The 20,688-nt window shown below is 46.5% G+C and overlaps 1 protein-coding gene across 1 annotated transcript in view; it reads right to left on the reverse strand.

The window, feature by feature from the left end:
• LOC137371504 (acid-sensing ion channel 5-like) overlaps positions 1-20,688 on the reverse strand; it is a 109,537-nt gene that overhangs the window by 24,413 nt on the left and 64,436 nt on the right. The window lies entirely within an intron of this gene.

Consider the following 20,688-nt stretch of genomic DNA (forward strand, 5'->3'; position numbering starts at 1 on the left):
TGAGCTGCGCAACTGGATATCTATTGCAGTAATGCAAACAATGCTTGATGACTTACAAGCCTGTAAAGAACTAATCATTAGCAAATGTAAATTGATGAGAAATAAAGAAGTTTCTTGGTTACCATGTGTTTCACAGATTAAGCCGGAGAAATTATTTATAGTTCATTGGGTGTTTACTGTCCAGTGCAGATAATACTTTAGTGGAATAAACATTTAGCTAGCCAGAATGTTTGATTAATCATAATGAGCAGTAGCTCTGAGAGATGAAGGCTATGCAAATAATTGTTAAGTACACAGGAAATTCCATGGTTACAAAATACCAAACACTTCAGGGCATTTGCAATGGAACATAATGTTTCATCTGAAAAACTGTTAAATGGCTTCAGTACTGCTGCCAGAGCTAACAAACCAATTCTTCTAGTTTCTCTATCAACAAATTTCCTCAAGTTTTATTGTGTCTAATATTCCGTTTATAGTTAGGTTGTATGGTGTTTCAAATTCACATGCTTGCGATATTACCATTCTGGCTCTGGACTTTACCCAAGGCCTATATATAAGATAATATATATTACAATTGCAGTGCTGGCTCTTAAGAATGAGCTGAGAGTACTGGGTCCAGTTAAAAGGTCTGCCTATGGCAGCCCTTTGTGTTTTCCAACAGTGATGTTATACTCCTGGTGGAAGGGGACCAAATCATACTCACTACCGCTACAGAATGTACACTGCCTCTGTTACATTACAAAGCTACCTCTAAAAGTAATGTTCCTTCCAGAGATAATGCTGAACTACGAATAAATGATATCATAAAATGCCTAAATAAGCAAATTGTGATTTAAAGCACTCTTGCGAGTATTGCAGATTTGTGTTGAATTGCCTCTCACGCAATTGCAGACACACTTATGAATAGAAACAGTATCCAATTAATGTACTAAAAATGTTCTTCTTTCTTTCATTTTCCTTTCAGTTTTTTTTAAGATAGGTTGTGTGTGCACGGCAAGAAAGAATTAGAGGTTACAAAATTTTGCTTCATAGTGATGGTAGTTTTGGTGCGCCATCTTAGTGAGGGCATTAGTGTGGGCATTATGAGCATGCACTGAAAGTAGGCATAATAGGCAGATTGCGACATCACTCAGTGTTTAATGTTGATTTGACACCCTACCTGCCACGTCCAACCTTGCTGCTCTAGTTAACACAAACAGATACAGCTGAGCAGCACGAAGGACCCCTCCCCAACTCCTGCTCTGTGAGAGGAATCATCAACTACTTGCAGATTAGTTGCTTATTACTTTCTCCAGGCTGTGATTGTGTTTATAGAAGGGCTCAGTGCTTGGAGGAGTTGCTTAAAGATGGTGAAGACTGCAGGGAGAGGTGCTGCACATGGGTTGTGACTGCAGGGGCTCTGGGCACACCACTTGCTACCATTCTTGGGGGTTATGGTAGCAGTCCCTCTTCTGCAGCATGAGAGGGAGAGACAGATGAGTGGCAGCAAAGAGGAGGAGAATCTGCTCGCAGAGGGAGGTGGAGAAGGGGTCCCACCAGGAGGCCTGACTCACCTAGGGTCTTCTGGGAGTGCATTTCCTACCTCTACTGAAGCCAGACGCAATATGCTTGGCGGCTGTGCTTTATGAAGGAGGTGCTCACCGACCTCTGCCATCTTGCAGTCAGCTTCAAAGCTGTGCGAGGATGTTACAGTGAAGGTGACCATGGCCCTGAATTCCTATGCATTGAAATACTTCCAGGTTGGAGCAGGCAACACAGTTAACATCTGACTATTTGCTGTTTTTTTGCTGCATCAGAGTTGACGGATTGACAGAAGCTCTGTATGCTAAGGGAGGGGACTTCATTGTCTTCTCTCTGAACAGGGAGAAGCAGGTGGAACACGGATGTGGCTTTGCCAGGAGAATGGGCTTCCCACAGTGCAGGGTGCCATCAATGCATACTTGTGGCTTTGCTGGTGCCACATCGCAATGCTGAGAGGTAGCAGAACTAAAAAAGGTTAACATTCACTCAACGTGCAGGTGGTGTGTAGCTATGCCCAACACATCATGCTGGTGAATGCCTGTTATGCTGAAAGCAGTCATGATATATTCATCCTGCATCAGTCCGCTATTCCAGCAATCTTTCAAACCAGAGGGTGGTTACTAGGCAGCAAGGACTAGCCACATTACACCTGATTGATGATTCCCCTCTGAAACCCAATCACACATGGCCAGCACTCATATAATGACAGCCATGCTGCCATGAGGAACGCCATCAAGAAGATAATTTGTTGCTGAAACAAAGGTTCTACTGCCTTGACCGCTCTAGAAGATCCCTCCAGTATTCGCCAGAGTGGGTAGTCCCTATTCGTGGTGGTACACTGCATTCTCCACTACCTGGCCATCATGAAAGCACAGTCCTTGCCACCATAGATTTGACAAGCACCTCAGGAGGAGGAGGAAGAGAAGGAGGAGGCAGCCAGCACATCCACTTTCAGACGGGCTGTCCCTGAGTGTCTAATTCGACTCCAGTTCATCCGAAGATAGCCGCAGTCCAACAGTCACATATCTCCTACTTCTGGCTTCTAAGTCCTATGTTCCTATCTTATCATCCCTCTCTTGGCTAAATTTCTGAATTAAAAACCACCAGAAAACAACCAATCCATGCCAACTTCATGCAATAAAACATCCAATATTCCATATAGAACTCAAATAATCATCCTTGTGCATTTCCTTGGGGCTTATCCATTGTCTGGCCTAGTGCTCATATGCAGTGCTATCCCTGTGGCTGCAGCAGAGCAAGTGGAAGATAGCTTTGCAGGATGCCCTCGAACAGCTCTGGGCATAGAAGGCTGGGATTTAGACTGCATCATCTTGGCATGGGCAGCAGCAGCCTTGGCTGGCTGGCTGGCTGACGGGCAACAGGTAAAGGCACTGGTGGCATGGCATTGGCGGAAGCACGAAAGCTGTCATCCTGAGAGAGGACAGCAGGTTTGGGCTTCATGGAGCCATTGCCACTTTCCGGGATGGCAGCCCAGCAATCCGAGTAATCTGTGAGAGCCTGCAAACCCCTTTCAACACAGGCATCTGTAGCGATAATGGCAGCAGTCTGAGTCTGCATGGCAATAAATTGAGATTTTATGACCTCAATCTGAGATTCAACTGAAGCACTCAGACATTGTGCTCCAATGTAAACTGAGCCATCAGCCATCAGAACATTGTATTGGCTCCACAAGTGCTATCATGGAATTGGCCACCACTTTCACGTTAGAAAGGTTAGGCTTCAAACTCTGTGTGGAGCCCAGTGCCAAGTTGGAGCTGGATTCTTCTATGCTCCTTGATAGTGACAGCAGCCTTTCTGACAGTCTGCCATTGCACCAAGCACTTCTTTGTGCATGCTGATCAACGTTTTTCTGTGCTCTGCCCCAACGATGTGCTCATCTGTGTCCTCTGCAGCAGAACCCTTGAGTGGCCTCACACTCCATGGAACTGGCACCTGCATGATCCTTTTCCCTCTAGCCTGGCTACAGCCCACTCATGCCCAGTGACTAACCACATGCCAATCCCGCCTCAGTGCTATCCTTTAAAGTATCTCCAGTGTCAGTATCTGAGATGGTGAGCGCTGTGTGAGTCAGGTCGAGTGATGGTGTTTTTTCCTCATCAGGTTCTTTTCCCTCTAAGCCTTCAGCTTCTTGCACTGCTGGTTGGCCAAGTGGCAGTTCTTGGATGCCTGAAGGCATAAAGGCATAAGGGTAGGTTCTGGGTAAGGGAAGTATTAGAATTAGAACATTACAGCGCAGTACAGGCCCTTCGGCCCTCGATGTTGTGCCGACCTGTGAAACCATCTGACCTACACTATTCCATTTTCATCCATATGTCTATCCAATGACCACTTAAATGCTCTTAAAGTTGGCGAGTCTACTACTGTTGCAGGCAGGGCGTTCCACGCCCCTACTACTCTCTGAGTAAAGAAACTACCTCTAACATCTGTCCTATATCTATCACCCCTCAACTTAAAGCTATGTCCCCTCGTGTTTGCCATCACCATCCGAGGAAAAAGACTCTCACTATCCACCCTATCTAACCCTCTGATTATCTTATATGTCTCTATTAAGTCTCCTCTCCTCCTCCTTCTCTCCAACGAAAACAACCTCAAGTCCCTCAGCCTTTCCTCGTAAGACCTTCCCTCCATACCAGGCAACATCCTAGTAAATCTCCTCTGCACCCTTTCCAAAGCTTCCACATCCTTCCTATAATGCGGTGACCAGAACTGCACGCAATACTCCAGGTGCGGTCTCACCAGAGTTTTGTACAGCTGCAGCATGACCTCGTGGCTCCGAAACTCGATCCCCCTACTAATAAAAGCTAACACACCACATGCCTTCTTAACAGCCCTATTAACCTGGGTAGCAACTTTCAGGGATTTATGTACCTGGACACCAAGATCTCTCTGCTCATCTACACTACCAAGAATCTTCCCATTAGCCCAGTACTCTGCATTCCTGTTACTGCTTCCAAAGTGAATCACCTCACACTTTTCCGCATTAAACTCCATTTGCCATCTCTCAGCCCAGCTCTGCAGCCTATCTATGTCCCTCTGTACCCTACAACATCCTTCGGCACTATCCACAACTCCATCGACCTTAGTGTCATCCAGAAATTTACTAACCCACCCTTCTACACCCTCTTCCAGGTCATTTCTAAAAATGACAAACAGCAGTGGCCCCAAAACAGATCCTTGCGGTACACCACTAGTAACTAAACTCCAGGATGAACATTTGCCATCAACCACCACCCTCTGTCTTCTTTCAGCTAGCCAATTTCTGATCCAAAGCTCTAAATCACCTTCAACCCCATACTTCCGTATTTTCTGCAATAGCCTACCGTGGGGAACCTTATCAAACGCCTTACTGAAATCCATATACAGCACATCCACTGCTTTACCCTCATCCACCTGTTTGGTCACCTTCTCGAAAAACTCAATAAGGTTTGTGAGGCACGACCTACCCTTCACAAAACCGTGCTGACTATCGCTAATGAACTTATTCTTTTCAAGATGATTATAAATCCTGTCTCTTATAACCTTTTCCAACATTTTACCCACAACCGAAGTAAGGCTCACAGGTCTATAATTACCAGGGCTGTCTCTACTCCCCGTCTTGAACAAGGGGGCAACAGTTGCTATCCTCCAGTCTTCCGGCACTATTCCTGTCGACAATGACGACATAAAGATCAAGGACAAAGGCTCTGCAATCTCCTCCCTGGCTTCCCAGAGAATCCTAGGATAAATCCCATCTGGCCCAGGGGACTTATCTATTTTCACACTTTGCAAAATTGCTAACACCTCCTCCTTGTGAACCTCAATCCCATCTAGCCTAGTAGTCTGAATCTCAGTATTCTCCTCGACAACATTTTCTTTCTCTACTGTAAATACTGACGCAAAATATTCATTTAACGCTTCCCCTATCTCCTCTGATTCCACACACAACTTCCCACTACTATCCTTGATTGGCCCTAATCTAACTCTAGTCATTCTTTTATTCCTGATATACCTATAGAAAGCCTTAGGGTTTTCCTTGATCCTATCTGCCAATGACTTCTCGCGTCCTCTCCTTGCTCTTCTTAGCTCTCCCTTTAGATCCTTCCTGGCTAGCTTGTAACTCTCAAGCGCCCTAACTGAGCCTTCACGTCTCATCCTAACATAAGCCTTCTTCTTCCTTTTGACAAGCGCTTCAACTTCTTTAGTAAACCACGGCTCCCTCGCTCGACAACTTCCTCCCTGCCTGACAGGTACATATTTATCAAGGACACGCAGTAGCTGCTCCTTGAATAAGCTCCACATTTCGATTGTGCCCATCCCCTGCAGTTTCCTTCCCCATCCTACGCATCCTAAATCTTGCCTAATCGCATCATAATTTCCTTTCCCCCAGCTATAATTCTTGCCCTGCGGTATATACCTGTCCCTGCCCATCGCTAAGGTAAACCTAACCGAATTGTGATCACTATCACCAAAGTGCTCACCTACATCTAAATCTAACACCTGGCCGGGTTCATTACCCAGTACCAAATCCAATGTGGTATCGCCCCTGGTTGGCCTGTTTACATACTGTGTCAGAAAACCCTCCTGCACACACTGGACAAAAACTGACCCATCTAAAGTACTCGAACTATAGTATTTCCAGTCAATATTTGGACAGTTAAAGTCCCCCATAACAACTACCCTGTTACTCTCGCCCCTGTCGAGAATCATCTTCGCTATCCTTTCCTCTACATCTCTGGAACTATTCGGAGGTCTATAGAAGACTCCCAACAGGGTGACCTCTCCTCTCCTGTTTCTAAGTGGTGGGTGGTTGGCAGGGGTGGGGGTGGGTGGTTGGCGGGGGTGGGTGGTTGGCGGGGGTGGGGGGGTGGTTGGCCGGGGTGGGTGGTTGGCAGGGGTGGAGGGGGGTGGGGGTGTAGTGTGGTGGCAGAAGCAAGAGATGCATGTTTACACCATTTGCAGATAGTAAATCATAATAGACTGTGGGGATGAGGGTGAACTGGGATATGAGAAGGCAACAACATATCATCATCCTCGATGGTTTCAGCCCCACCTCTGGCTACTGCCTCAGTGATGGCCACTCGAGTTATTTGCAGCACCGTGTCCTCAATGCGGGTAAGCACTTGCAGTGATGCCTATACCTGCTAGTGAGCTGCTGCTGCCACCTATTATGGACCACCTTGTACTGCAAAAGAAAGGGAAGTTTGTCAGTGAGTGTGGTGCAATCTGTTAGGGTGTTGTGCCTCCCACAGTGTGTCCAAGCTGTGAGATTTGAGTATGCAACTTGCAGCAGTGCTAAGTGCGTGAAGGTGATGTGAGGCTATGACTGTGAGATGTAAGTCATGGTTGATAGAGATTGTTGGTAGGCAAGTGAAAGGGCTATGATGAATGGAGCAGTGTGTGAGTTTAGTGGTGCAGTTGGTAGAATATGGTATGTGAGGATGCATTCACTGACCTTGACCACTCGTGTGAGGTCATTACACTTCTTGCATCACTGCATATTGATCACAATGGCTACCTGTTCGACTGCCATCTTAGTTCCTGTCTGGATGGCATCCCAACACCACCACCCACCCCCGCAACCCCCCTGTCACCAAAGGGAATGGAGCTCTCCCCTCGTGCCACATCCTCCTTCGAGGCCTCCAGCACAGCATCCAAGAACCTTGCAGCATGCCTGTTGCACCATTTCTGTAGATTCTTGCTGGTCTTCAATTCTTTGGTAACCAGTTCCAACCCTGATACTGCCAGAATGCACCTCGGCTTGAAGAGCCACAGCTTGGCTTTAAGTAGTGTGGGCTAGCTTTACATGGTGTTAGCCTCGCCTGAATCTGGGCCCCCTGCTGAGGCGCGCAGCCACTCAGCAGCATGTTTAGCACTGGGTTGCACACCACAATCATTATGGTTAGCGGGCAGCATAAAGTTTGCGTGCTGCCTGCCTTGCTATGAAGGGGCACAGGTTAACTACAATGCCTGCACCCAATTTCAGAGGCTATCCAATTTATCCCTCATAACATTTAAGAAGAGAAACTGATAATTCGCAATGCTGGAGCAGAGCAGTGGACAGAGCATTGGTGGGAGCAGAGCAGTGGGCAGAAAAATGTGCAGAAGAGAACAGTGAACAAAGCAATGACAGATCAGATCAGTGGACAGAGCAGTGCATTGGAGAAAGCAGAACAGTGGTCAGAGCAGGGCAATGAACAGAACAGAACAGGGAAAAAAGCACTGGACAGAACAACAACAAAAGTGAGCTTTAACATAGTAAAACATCCCAAGGTTTATAGATTTTTGTTATCCAAAGATATTAAACGTATGGGGCAAAGTTGGGTATATGGAGTTAGGTCACAGAGCAGCCGTGATCTCACTGAATAGTGAATAGGCCCGAAAGGCTAAATGGCCTACACCTATTCCTAAGTTTCTAAGGTGAATTGCAATTACTGGCAACACCTATGCAATCATATTCAGCTGGCCTCCGACACCGGAAACATCAGAGGAATGTATGATGGCATTAAGAGAGCCTTTGGGCCAACCATCAAGAAGATCGCCCCCCTCAAGTCTAAATCAGGGGAAACGATTACTGGCCAACGCAAGCAGATGGACCGCTGGGAGCAGTACTACTTAGAACTGTACTCCAGGGAAAATGTTGTCACTGAGACCGCCCTCAATGCAGCACAGTCTTTGCCAGTCATGGATGAGCTGGTCGAACAGCCAACAAAATCGGACCTCAGTGATGCCACTGATTCTCTAGCCAGTGAAAAAGCCCCTGGAAAGGACAGCATTACCCCTGAAATAATCAAGAGTGGCAAGCCTGCTATACTCTCCGCACTCCATGAACTGCTTTGCCTGTGCTGGGATGAGGGAGCAGTACCACAGGACATGCACAATGCCAATATCATCACCCTCTATAAGAACAAGGGTGACCGTGGTGACTGCAACAACTACCATGGAATCTCCCTGCTCAGCATATCGGGGAAAGTCTTCACTCGAGTTGTTTCAAACAGGCTCCAGAAGCTGGTTGAGCGTGTCTACCCTGAGGCACAGTGTGGCTTTTGAGCAGAGAGATCCACCATTAACACGCTGTTCTCCCTTCGCCAGCTACAGAAGAAATTCCGTGAACAACAGATGCCCCTCTACGATGCTTTCATTGATCTCACCAAAGCCTTTGACCTTGTCAGCAGACGTGGTCTCTTCAGACTACTAGCAAAGATCGGATGTCCACCAAAGGTACTAAGTATCATCATCTCGTTCCATGACAATATGAAAGGCACAATTCAGCATAGCATGTGACAGCAGCAGTGAGAAGAAGATCCCAAACAGTGTAGGTGCCTCATCAGACCCCTTTCCTATCCTGAGTGGCGTGAAACAGGGCTCTGTTCTCACACCTACACTGTTTGGGATCTTCTTCTCACTGCTGCTGTCACATGCGTTCAAGTCTTCAGAAGAAGGAATTTTCCTCCACACAAGATCAGATGGTAGGTTGTTCAACCTTGCCCGTCTCATAGCGAAGACCAAAGTACAGAAAGTCCTCATCAGGGAACTCCTCTTTGCTGACGATGCTGCATTAACATCCCACACAGAAGAGTGTCTGCAGAGACTCATCGACAGGATATCGGCTGCCTGCAACAAATTTGGCCTAACCATCAGCCTCAAGAAAACGAACATCATGGGACAGGACGTCAGAAATGCTCCATCCATCAATATTGGCGACCACGCTCTGGAAGTGGTACAAGAGTTCACCTACCTAGGCTCAACAATTAAACGTTTTTCAAGTGTTGAAGATGCAAGACCAGCCAAAAGATCATTGGGATATTCAAGTCCAGAGGTAACAAAGACATTGATGAGGGTTTCAGAAGCAGATGAGCTGTGGATAGAGCAATGCTGGAGCAGTGCATTGGAAAAAGCAAGACAGAGCAGTAGAGTGGGCAGTGCAGTGTTGCAGTAATGCAGTACTCCAGTGCTGTGGATGGAGTAATTCTGGAGCAGTGCACTGGATAGAGCAATTTACAGAGCAGTGCTGGAGTAATGCAGTGATGCAGGATGTTATAGCATTGCACTTGTAGCATCACTAAGCTACCTGTGGGGATGTGGCATGCAAAAGTAAGCCACCTCTAACTGGGTCTTAGGATAATAGCTGGTGATTTAAAATAGGAGATATTACAGGTTTCACCCTCTCCACTCCAGTGATTTCTCTATTTTAGTCTCACTGCTGAAGGAACAGCTGGGGTGGTGATACATAGAGCAGAGAACAACTACCTCAATAATGGCATTGGAAAAATCAGCAGCAAAGTCATCATGAGACATTGTCAATCATACAATAGTACAGCACAGAAGGAGGCCATTCAGTCCAGCAAGTCTGCGCTGCCTCTTCTAAAAGCAATCCAGTTAGTCCCACTACTTGGTTCAAAACATGACGCGAGCTCGAGGAACAAACCTCATCTTCTGATTAGGCACCTTACAGCCTTCAGGACTCAACACTGAGTTCAACAATTTCAGACCATGACACCATTTTGATTGTGATTTTCTTTTTACCATGTACTGGTCTTAAACTTGCTTTTCATGTTTTTGCTTTCAGACAGAGCTGTTCATTATTCTGCCATTAACACTGTCTCTTGACAAATGCTTTGGCTTTTACTACAACTATTACCCTTTGCCTTTTGTTTCAGGACATCTTTGTCATTTAATCTCTCCCTCCCTCCACTCTATCACACATCTTCCCTTTTGTTACTCTTCCCCCAAGACCTATTACATTTATAACCATTGCCAGTTCTGATGAAAGATCGCAGACCTGAAACGTTAACTCTGTTTCTCTCTCTGCAGATGCTTCCAGACCTGCTGAGTATTTCCAGCACTTTCAGTTTTTATTTCAAAAGTGCTTCATTGGCTGTAAAGCACTTTGGGACGTCTTATGGTTATACATTCAAGTCTTTCTTTTTTCTTCTTTCTTTATAGAGTCATAATGGAGTCATAGGCTGGAATTTTAAGGGTCCTTTGAGGACAGGCTCGGAGAAGGGGTGGGGGGAGGGGGATGGTGAATATCGTGTTCCGACACCTTCATGTCAGATCTAGATTTTCCAAGGGGTGGATGGCATGGTGGGAGGACAGCGCATCTCAATGCAGTGAAAAGGTAATTAAGGCAATTAAATTGCCAACTGAAAGCTATTTTAAGGAGTTTTTGAATTTTAGCATATGAACATAAGAAATAGGAGCCATACAGCCCATAGAGCCTGCTCCGTCATTCAATACGATCATAACTGACCTTCAGCTTCAGCTCCACTTTCCTGCCTGCTCCCCACATCCCTTTTCCAGAAAATGCACAGGAATCATGGGGCTTCAGAGTCTCGGCAGGTATATGGCCGCAGCAAGAAAATGAGAGGGCAGTGCTGGCTTCACTTGTCAGCCATCGGGTGAGACGGCATGCCTTAGCAGGGAGGGTGGAGCAGCATAGGCATCAGATATCACTGTCAGGAGTGCCAGCACTGCAGGGCGTGCCACTAGAGTACCTTCTGGGAATTGGCACTTGTGTGGGTTAAAACTGGAGGAGGAGGGAATGGGATGGGGTGAGTGGAGGAGGCGTCTGGGTAAGAGGCCCTGGAAACTGAGAGTGCCCATCTGCCGTGGGCATTGTACACTCAGGAGGTGGGGCCTTTAGGGAGGAGGAATAGCAGAGAAGGTGAGAGCTACAGTCCAGGCAGCGGGATATCAGCAACCCCAGGTCCAACTTGATCATTAGCCTCTGGTAGGGAGACAGTAGAAGGGCGCAGAAGGAAACCGAGCAGCCTCCTGCCCACCGAAGAGGGTACCCTGCAGTGAGAGCCTACAGTCAGAGGATGAGCTACTTTTAAATATCCAAGCAGCAGAGTCACTGAAGACGGCGCCCCTCCAGAGAGGCCATCACAGATCTGTGTGCCATGATGACGGACGAGCTGAGCCCCAATGGTAGTGGTGGCCGCCCAATGCCAGTGGCGCTAAAGGTCACCATGGAGATGAACTTCTATGTCTCTGTTTCTTTCCAGGGACCCACCGGAGATATGTGTGGGATCTCTGTGGCACATCAATGCATCAAGGTGGTGACCAATGCCCTCTTCAAGAGGGCCAGCCAATACATCCATTTTTGCATGGATTTGGACAGTCAAGCTGAGAGAGCCATCTATTTTGGGGTGATCACCGGATTTTCAGGGTTGGATCGACTGCACACAAATGGCCATTAAGGATCCCAGAGGCCAGCCAGCGGTCTTCATTAACAGGAAGGGATACCACTCACTAAATGTACAGCTGATCTGCAGGCACTGAAAACGGATCATGCAGGTGTGCATGTAACCCTGGAAGCTGTAAGAAATAATGGCTTTACTAAAATTTAACTCGATGTTGAAACTTGACCATATTCACCATCATGCCCTGTGAAGAGCCAGTAAACAGTGCTGAGAGAAGGATTTCTTATTTTTAAAGTATAATGGCTGATCTGTGACAGGAACTGCAAGGAGACAGTTAACGCTATCAGAAAGGAACAAAGGCGTTCCAATTAAAGGAGATATCTGTCCAAAATAATGAGCCACAAGGCCTTGATAAGTCCCACAAGAGTAAGATAACATAGAACTTAAAGATCTGTTGACTTCTTCTGAAAACGCCTTTATGTGGAAGTTGGCCAGCTCAATGGATGAGGCTTACAGCCAATCCATGATCTCCAACTGTTGCAGCTGTTCTTCACATGATGGAAAATTACTGAAGGAGGCCAGATACAATGGATGGCACTGGGGCAGACTTTCTCAAACAAAGAGGTCAGCATGTGATTGGACATTTGGCCTGAGATAAATACCAACTAGACAATATACCGCTGTCAGTATGATATCTTGTCCCTCCCAAAAATGAAGAGTTTTTTTTAATTCATTCATGGGATGTGGGCAGCGCTGGCCAGGCTAGCATTTATTGCCCATCCCTAATTGTCCTTGAGAAAGTGGTGGTGAGCTGCCTTCTTGAACCACTGCAGTGCTTGTGGAGTAGGTACACCAACAGTGCTGTTAGGAAGGGAGTTCCAGGATTTTGACCCAGCGACAGTGAAGGAATGGCGATATAGATCCAAGTCACAATGATGTGTGGCTTGGAGGGGAACTTGTAGGTGGTGGTGTTCCCATATATCTGCTGCCCTTGTCCTTCTAGGTGGTAGAGGTCACAGGTTGGAAGGTGCTGTTGAAGGAGTTTTAGTAAGTTGCTGCAATGCATCTTGTGGATGGTACACACTGCTGCCACTGGTGGTGATGGGAGTGAGTGTTGAAGGTGGTGGATGGGGCTGCTTTGTCCTGGATGGTGTCGAGCTTCTTGAGTGTTGTTGGAGCTGCATCCATCCAGCAAGTGGAGAGTATTTCATCACACTCTTGACTTGAGCCTTGTAGATGGTGGACAGGCATTGAGGTGAGTTACTTGCCGCAGAATTCCCAGCCTCTGACCTGCTCTTGTAGCCACAGTATTAATGTGGCTGGTCCAGTTCAATTTCTAGTCAATGGTAACCCCCAGGATGGGGGATTCAGTGATGGTAATGCCATTGACCATCAATGGGAGATGGTTAGATTCTCTCTTGTTTGAGATAATCATTGCCTGGCACTTGTGTGGCACAATTGTTACTTGCTACTTATCAGCCCAAGCCTGGATGTTGTCCAGGTCTTGTTGCATATGGACATGGGCTGCCTCAGTATCTAAGGAGTTGTGAATGGTACTGAACATTGTGCAATCATCAGTGAACATTTCCGCTTCTGACGGAGGGAAGATTATTGTTGAAGATGATTGAGCCTAGGTCACTACCCTGAGGAACTCCTGCAGTGATGTCCTGGGACTGAGATTATTGACCTCCAACAACTAAAACCATCTTTTTTTGTGCTAGGTATGACTCCAACCAGTGGAAAGATTTCCCCCTGATTCATATTTACTCCAGTTTTGCTAGGGCTCCTTGATGCCAAACTCAGTTAAATGCTGTCTTGATATCATGGGCAGTCATTCTCACCTCACCTCTGGAGTTTAGTTCTTTTGTCCGTGTTTGGCAAGGCTGTAATGAGGTCAGGAGCTGAGTCGCCCTGGCAAAACCCAAACTGCGTGTCAGTGAGCAGGTTATTGCGGAGCAAGTGCCGCTTGATAGCACTGTCGATGACCCCTTCCATCACTTTGCTGATGATCGAGAATAGACTGATAAGGTGGTAATTGGCAGGGTTGGATTTATCCTGCTTTTTGCCCAGGACATACATGGGCAATTTTCCAGATTGCGCGGTAGATGCCAGTGTTGTAGCTGTACTGGAACAGCTTGGCAAGGAGCACAACTAGTTCTGAAGCACAAGTCTTCATGACTATTGCCAGAATGTTGTCAGGGCCCATAGCCTTTGCAGTAACTAGTGCCTTCAGTCATTTCTTGATATCACGTGGAATGAATTGGATTGGTTGAAGACTGGCATCTGTGATGCTGGGGACTTCAGGAGGAGGCTGAGATGAATTAGCCACTCGCTAATTGGCACTGGCATGAATTAGCCACTGGCAGAAGATGGATGCAAATGCTTCAGCCTTGTCTTTTGCACTGATGTGCTGGGCTCCCCCATCGTTGAGGATGGGGTTATTTGTGGAGTGTCATCCTCCTGTTAGTTGTTTAATTGTCTACCACCATTCATGACTGGGTATGGCAAGACTGCAGAGCTTAGATCTGATCCGTTGGCTGTGGGAGAGCTTAGCCCTGTCTATCGCATGCTGCTTACGCTGTTTGGTTTCACCAGGCTGACACCTCATTTTTAGGTGCTGCTCCTGCACTCTTCAGGGTTGGTCTCCTGGCTTGATGGTAAGGGTAGAGTGGGGGATATGCTGGGTCATGAGATTACAGATTGTGGTTGAATACAATTCTGCTGCTGCTGATGGCCAGAGCACCTCATGGATGCCCAGTTTTGAGTAGCACGGTGGTAGTGCCACACAACTCAATGGTAGATAGCCTCAATGTGAAGACGGGACTTCATCTCCAATTTCAGAGAAACTTTAATGTTTCAACTGGAGGGGAAGGAATGACTTGGTCAGTCACTAGGAAACTACAATCAACAGGAAGAAGTGACTGCTCTTAGGTGATTGTATGTAATTTGCTTGCTTCTTCCTTTGGGAATAAATAGTTCACAGTAGGGTAGAACATCGTATTGCATGATTTTTAGATATTTGGATTAACTCAATAAAGTTTGATAACTGACTCAGTGTGTTGAGTGTATTCCATTATTTCTGTAATTCTCGTGTCCAAGCTGGAATAAGTAGACTAAAAAGTTCCACAAAGCAGCCAGGATACCTACATACTAAGGCAGCCCTAGGTGCCCAAACTTTTCACTTCCCCTCTGTGCCTTCAAGGATGGATTCTGCGAGGCAAGGGCTATCCACTAAAGAGATGGCTACTTGCGCCTGTGAGGAACCCAAGCACGGATGCAGAGGAGAGGTACAACAGCTGTCATGGGAAAACCAAGAGACCATTATGCAGGCCAAAGGTCTCAGAATGTGTGATTCAGGTGCCTGGATCGATCCAGTGGCAACCTTCACTATGCCCAGCAAGGATCTTGCGTGGTCTGCTGTGCTCTGCACAACCTGGTGCTACAGAAGGGAGAGCAATTAAACAATGAGGATATAGTAAAGTGCAATGCCTCCTCAGATGATAAAGATGTGGAGGAAGCTGCTGACCAGGCAATGCATCATGAAGGACCCAGGGACCACAAGAAAGGCGCAATGAGAAAGGCGCAAGGGAGGATCGGGACGCGTTTACAATGATCCTTGCTACCTGATCCGCCTTTCCAATAAAGCTTCACCTTTCTGCTGCACTTTTGCTGTTTCCTTCATTTAACATCCTATCTTCCTGTGCCCAGTAATACCTCGCTCTTTGGCATGGGAAAAGCAAAGACCACACGCAATATGATCCCTCTTCTTAAATCTCTTACATGTGCTGCTACAAGGTGCTCCCCCTGCGCTGTCAGCTGAGACAGAGGCAGGCTGCTGACCTTGTTGCCCCATGGCTTGGGATGACCTTGGTGGTTGTGATCTGGCTGCCTGAGACCTCAAGGGCCCCGGCATACAGAGGGGCTCCTGAACAGGTGTAGGAGCTTCCTCTGTTGTCTCAGCTACATGAGGCACTGATGTCACTGGCAGAGAGGCTGAGGAGCTGCTGTCCGCACCAGGAGCGCCCCGCGAGGAGCACCTGAATGCAGAAGGCAGCTGCTTTTCCTCCCTTACAAGGCACACTTGCACCTCCCCGCTGACCTGAGCAGTCCGAAGACCTGGCAGCGAAGCCAGGTGCTTTGTCTCCCTCTTGCCAAGCCATTGATGCACAAGGCTCATGGACTCTGCATTGGTGTGAAGATCTGTGCACATCGCCGGCATCCACTGAGTGATTTGCTGGATCTGGCTTTCCATGAGAGTCGCCAATCTCTCAATGGAGGAAGCCACCAGTGCAGACGAGAGGAAAATGGCCACACTCGTTGCCTGGATGGACTCCTCCACTGTCCGAGCATCTACGACCTTACTGACGACGCCAGAGGCACATCATCATGCTGACCCCGAATCTGAACGTGAACGGAGACCCATTGACATGGGAGTATCTGCACTGGTGGAGGAATGATGTGATGGTGCACCCTCTGAGATCCCCTCCTCCTCCTCGGAGGTGGGCAGCTGTCCCCGGTTGCTGCACACCCCGCATTTGTTGATGACCTGCACAAGAGAAAAGATAAATTAAAGGGTTTTGCACTTCCCACCACACCCTTCCAACTACTACTAGTGTGGCGATGCATGTGTCCAGTGGAGGAAACAGGCGCACCATGCCTCCTGTTCACCAAACGCTCCCTTGTGCACATCGATGAGGCTCCTCACTCTCTGTGATTGCACTCCTATCTCACCATCTGCGATGCAATGGCCACCATGCTGCCCTGCCAATTCCAATGCCTCTTCCTCCTCCATTGGTGTCAGGATAGCTCAGAAAGGGATCCCGCTGCCAGACTGGGCTGTTTCCTTCGCTTTAGTCATCCAGCAAAGACAAGCACGATGCCTAAGCTTGTGGCAGCCTAGAGATCCATAATGCGGCATATGAATGCCTACTGCAGGTGGGCACTCTGGAGCGACCTTCCTACAGTCAACACGGACAAATGAGTGCCCATTGACCAAGATACAGCCATGTCTCTGACAGGATATGCTGCTGCCTGACCCCATTGCCACTGAACGGGTGGGCATTCCCTCTCCACCAACTCACCCTCACACGTCAGCACATGTAGGCCCCTAAGGGAAGTGAGGTGTGGAATACTCACCTTGGCTGAACGAATAAGGTCATCACCCGCTGTGTAAAAAAAGCTTTTCCTCACATTCCCCTTGCATTTCTTGCCCAAAATCTGTGTCGCCTAGTCCTTGTACCATCAGTTAATGGGAACAGCTTTTCTTTGTCTACCTTATCTAAACCTGTTATAATCTTGTACATTTAGTTATAGCCATAGACTATGAAATTTCTATTTGATCAAATTTTATCAAATATTCTTTTCTATCAAATCTCCCAAGTTCCTTTGCTCCAAGGAGAACAACCCCAGCTTCTCCAACCTAATCTTGTAGCTAAATTCCCTCATCTCTTGAACCATTCTGATAAATCTCCTCTGCACCCTCTCAAGGACCTTCACATCCTTCCTAAAGTGTGGTGACCAGAACTGGATGCAATACTCAAATTGTGGCCTAACCAGAGCTTTATAAAGGTACAGCATAACTTATTTGCTTTTGTACTCAATACCTCTATTTAGGAAGCCCAAGATCCTATATGCTTTCCTAACTACTCTCTCAATATGTCCTGCACACTTTTGACAACTGTGCCATGAAGTCTATATTGCCTCCCTGTAGCCCTTCTGCCAAATGTATCACTTCTCTGTGTTAAATACTATCTGCCACTTGTCTGCCCATTCTTCTATCTATATCCTGTTGCAGTCAATTTGTATCATCCTCACTGTTTGCCATAACTCCAAATTTGGTATCATTGGCAAATTTTGAAATGTTATTCTGTATTCCAATATCCAAGTCATTTATATATATAAAAAAAAACAGTAGTCCTCGCACTGACCCTTGGGGAACACCACTGCCTCCCATCCTCCAGTCTGAAAAATAGCCATTTACCACGACTCACTGTTTTCTGTCTTTAAGCCAATTTTTTATCCAAGCTGACATTGACCCTCCTATTCCATGAGCCACAATTTTAGTAACCAGCCTTTTATCGGTTATTTTGTCAAATGCTTTCTAAAAATTCATATCGACAATACCCACTTGGATTCCCTTCATCAACCTTTTCTGCTACTTCATCCAAAAATTCAATTCAATTAATCAAGCATGATCTGCCTTTTACAAACTTGTGTGGTTCTCCTTAATTAATTCAAACCTCTCCAAATGCTTGTTGACTTTTTCCCTGATTATTCTTTCCAAAACTTTACCCACTGGTGATGTTAAAGAGACTGGTCTCCAGTTACAAGGAATGTCCTTATACCCTGTCTTGAATAAGAGCATCACATTTGCCATGTTCGAATCCTTTGACACCTCCCCTATATTTAGGGAAGATTGGAAGTTTATGGCAAGTCCTTCCACTATCTTCACCCTCATTTCCTTTAGCAACCTGGGATGTGAGCCATCTGGACCAGGCAACTTATCCATTATACGCATAGTCAGCCTTTCCAGTGCATCCTTCCTATCAATTTTCACCCCATCCATTACATCTACCATTTTTGCTTCTACCAATATTTTATCACAAATACACCAATACAAAGTACGCATTAAGTATTCTAGCCTTGCCCTGCGCCTCTAAGCCTCTTTGTCCCTATCAGGTTGCAGCCCATCTTTTACTGCCTGACTGCTATTTACATGCCAGTAGAAGATTTTTGGGTTACCTTTTATGTTAACTGCCAGTATGTTCTCATGTTCTATCTTTGCCAGTCTTCTTTTCCTCTTCATTTCCCCTCTCAACTTATTGTATTTGGTTTCGTTCTCAGTTGAAGAATTCACCTAACAGGCATCCTACACCCTCTTTTTTTTGTTTCTTCATATTTTCTATCTACCACGTCATCCAAGAACCTCTGGCTTTGGTTTCCCTACTTTTTGCTCTTGTTGGAATGTACTGAGCCTGTAGCTGAACCATCTCCTCCTTAAAGATCTCCCATTGTTCCATTATAGTGTTTCCTGAGAGGGGAAATGAAGAGGAAAAGAAGACTGGCAAAGAGAGAACATGAGAACATACTGGCAGTTAACATAAAAGGTAACCCAAAAATCTTCTACTGGCATGTAAATAGCAGTCAGGCAGTAAAAGATGGGCTGCAACCTGATAGGGAGGAAGTTGTCGAGCGAGGGAGCCGTGGTTTACTAAAGAAGTTGAAGCGCTTGTCAAGAGGAAGAAGAAGGCTTATGCTAGGATGAGACGTGAAGGCTCAGTTAGGGCGCTTGAGAGCTACAAGCTAGCCAGGAAGGATCTAAAGGGAGAGCTAAGAAGAGCAAGGAGAGGACACGAGAAGTCATTGGCGGATAGGATCAGGGAAAACCTTAAGGCTTTCTATAGGTATATCAAGAATAAAGGAATGACTAGAGTTAGATTAGGGCCAATCAAGGATAGTAGTGGGAAGTTGTGTGTGGAATCAGAGGAGATAGGGGAAGTGTTAAATGAATATTTGCGTCAGTATTTACAGTAGAGAATGAAAATGTTGTTGAGGAGAATACTGAGATTCAGGCTACTAGGCTAGATGGAATTGAGGTTCACAAGGAGGAGGTGTTATCAATTTTGGAAAGTGTGAAAATAGATAAGTCCCCTGGGCCAGATGGGATTTATCCTAGGATTCTCTGGGAAGCTAGGGAGGAGATTGCAGAGCCTTTGTCCTTGATCTTTATGTCGTCATTGTCGACAGGAATAGTGCCGGAAGACTGGAGGATAGCAAATGTTGTCCCCTTGTTCAAGAAGGGGAGTAGAGACAGCCCTGGTAATTATAGACCTGTGAGCCTTACTTCGGTTGTGGGTAAAATGTTGGAAAAGGTTATAAGAGACAGGATTTATAATCATCTTGAAAAGAATAAGTTCATTAGAGATAGTCAGCACGGTTTTGTGACGGGTAGGTCGTGCCTCACAAACCTTATTGAGTTTTTCAAGAAGGTGACCAAACAGGTGGATGAGGGTAAAGCAGTGGATGTGGTGTATATGGATTTCAGTAAGGCGTTTGATAAGGTTCCCCATGGTAGACTATTGCAGAAAATACGGAAGTATGGGGTTGAAGGTGATTTAGAGCTTTGGATCAGAAATTGGCTAGCTGAAAGAAGACAGAGGGTGGTGGTTGATGGCAAATGTTCATCCTGGAGTTTAGTTATTAGTGGTGTCCCGCAAGGATCTGTTTTGGGGCCACTGCTGTTTGTCATTTTTAGAAATGACCTGGAAGAGGGTGTAGAAGGGTGGGTTAGTAAATTTGCAGATGACACTAAGGTCGGTGGAGTTGTGGATAGTGCCGAAGGATGTTGTAGGGTACAGAGGGACATAGATAGGCTGCAGAGCTGGGCTGAGAGATGGCAAATGGAGTTTAATGCGGAAAAGTGTGAGGTGATTCACTTTGGAAGCAGTAACAGGAATGCAGAGTACTGGGCTAATGGGAAGATTCTTGGTAGTGTAGATGAACAGAGAGATCTTGGTGTCCAGGTGCATAAATCCCTTAAGGTTGCTACCCAGGTTAATAGGGCTGTTAAGAAGGCATATGGTGTGTTAGCTTTTATTAGTAGGGGGATCGAGTTTCGGAGCCATGAGGTCATGCTGCAGCTGTACAAAACTCTGGTGAGACCGCACTTGGAGTATTGCGTGCAGTTGTCACCGCATTATAGGAAGGATGTGGAAGCTATGGAAAGGGTGCAGAGGAGATTTACTAGGATGCTGCCTGGTATGGAGGGAAGGTCTTACGAGGAAAGGCTGAGGGACTTGAGGTTGTTTTCGTTGGAGAGAAGGAGGAGGAGAGGTGACTTAATAGAGACATATAAGATAATCAGAGGGTTAGATAGGGTGGATAGTGAGCGTCTTTTTCCTCGGATGGTGATGACAAACACGAGGGGACATAGCTTCAAGTTGAGGGGTGATAGATATAGGACAGATGTGAGAGGTAGTTTCTTTACTCAGAGAGTAGTAAGGGCGTGGAACGCCCTGCCTGC

Source organism: Heterodontus francisci, chromosome 1, assembly GCF_036365525.1.
Source record: "Heterodontus francisci isolate sHetFra1 chromosome 1, sHetFra1.hap1, whole genome shotgun sequence".
NCBI lineage: Eukaryota > Metazoa > Chordata > Chondrichthyes > Heterodontiformes > Heterodontidae > Heterodontus > Heterodontus francisci.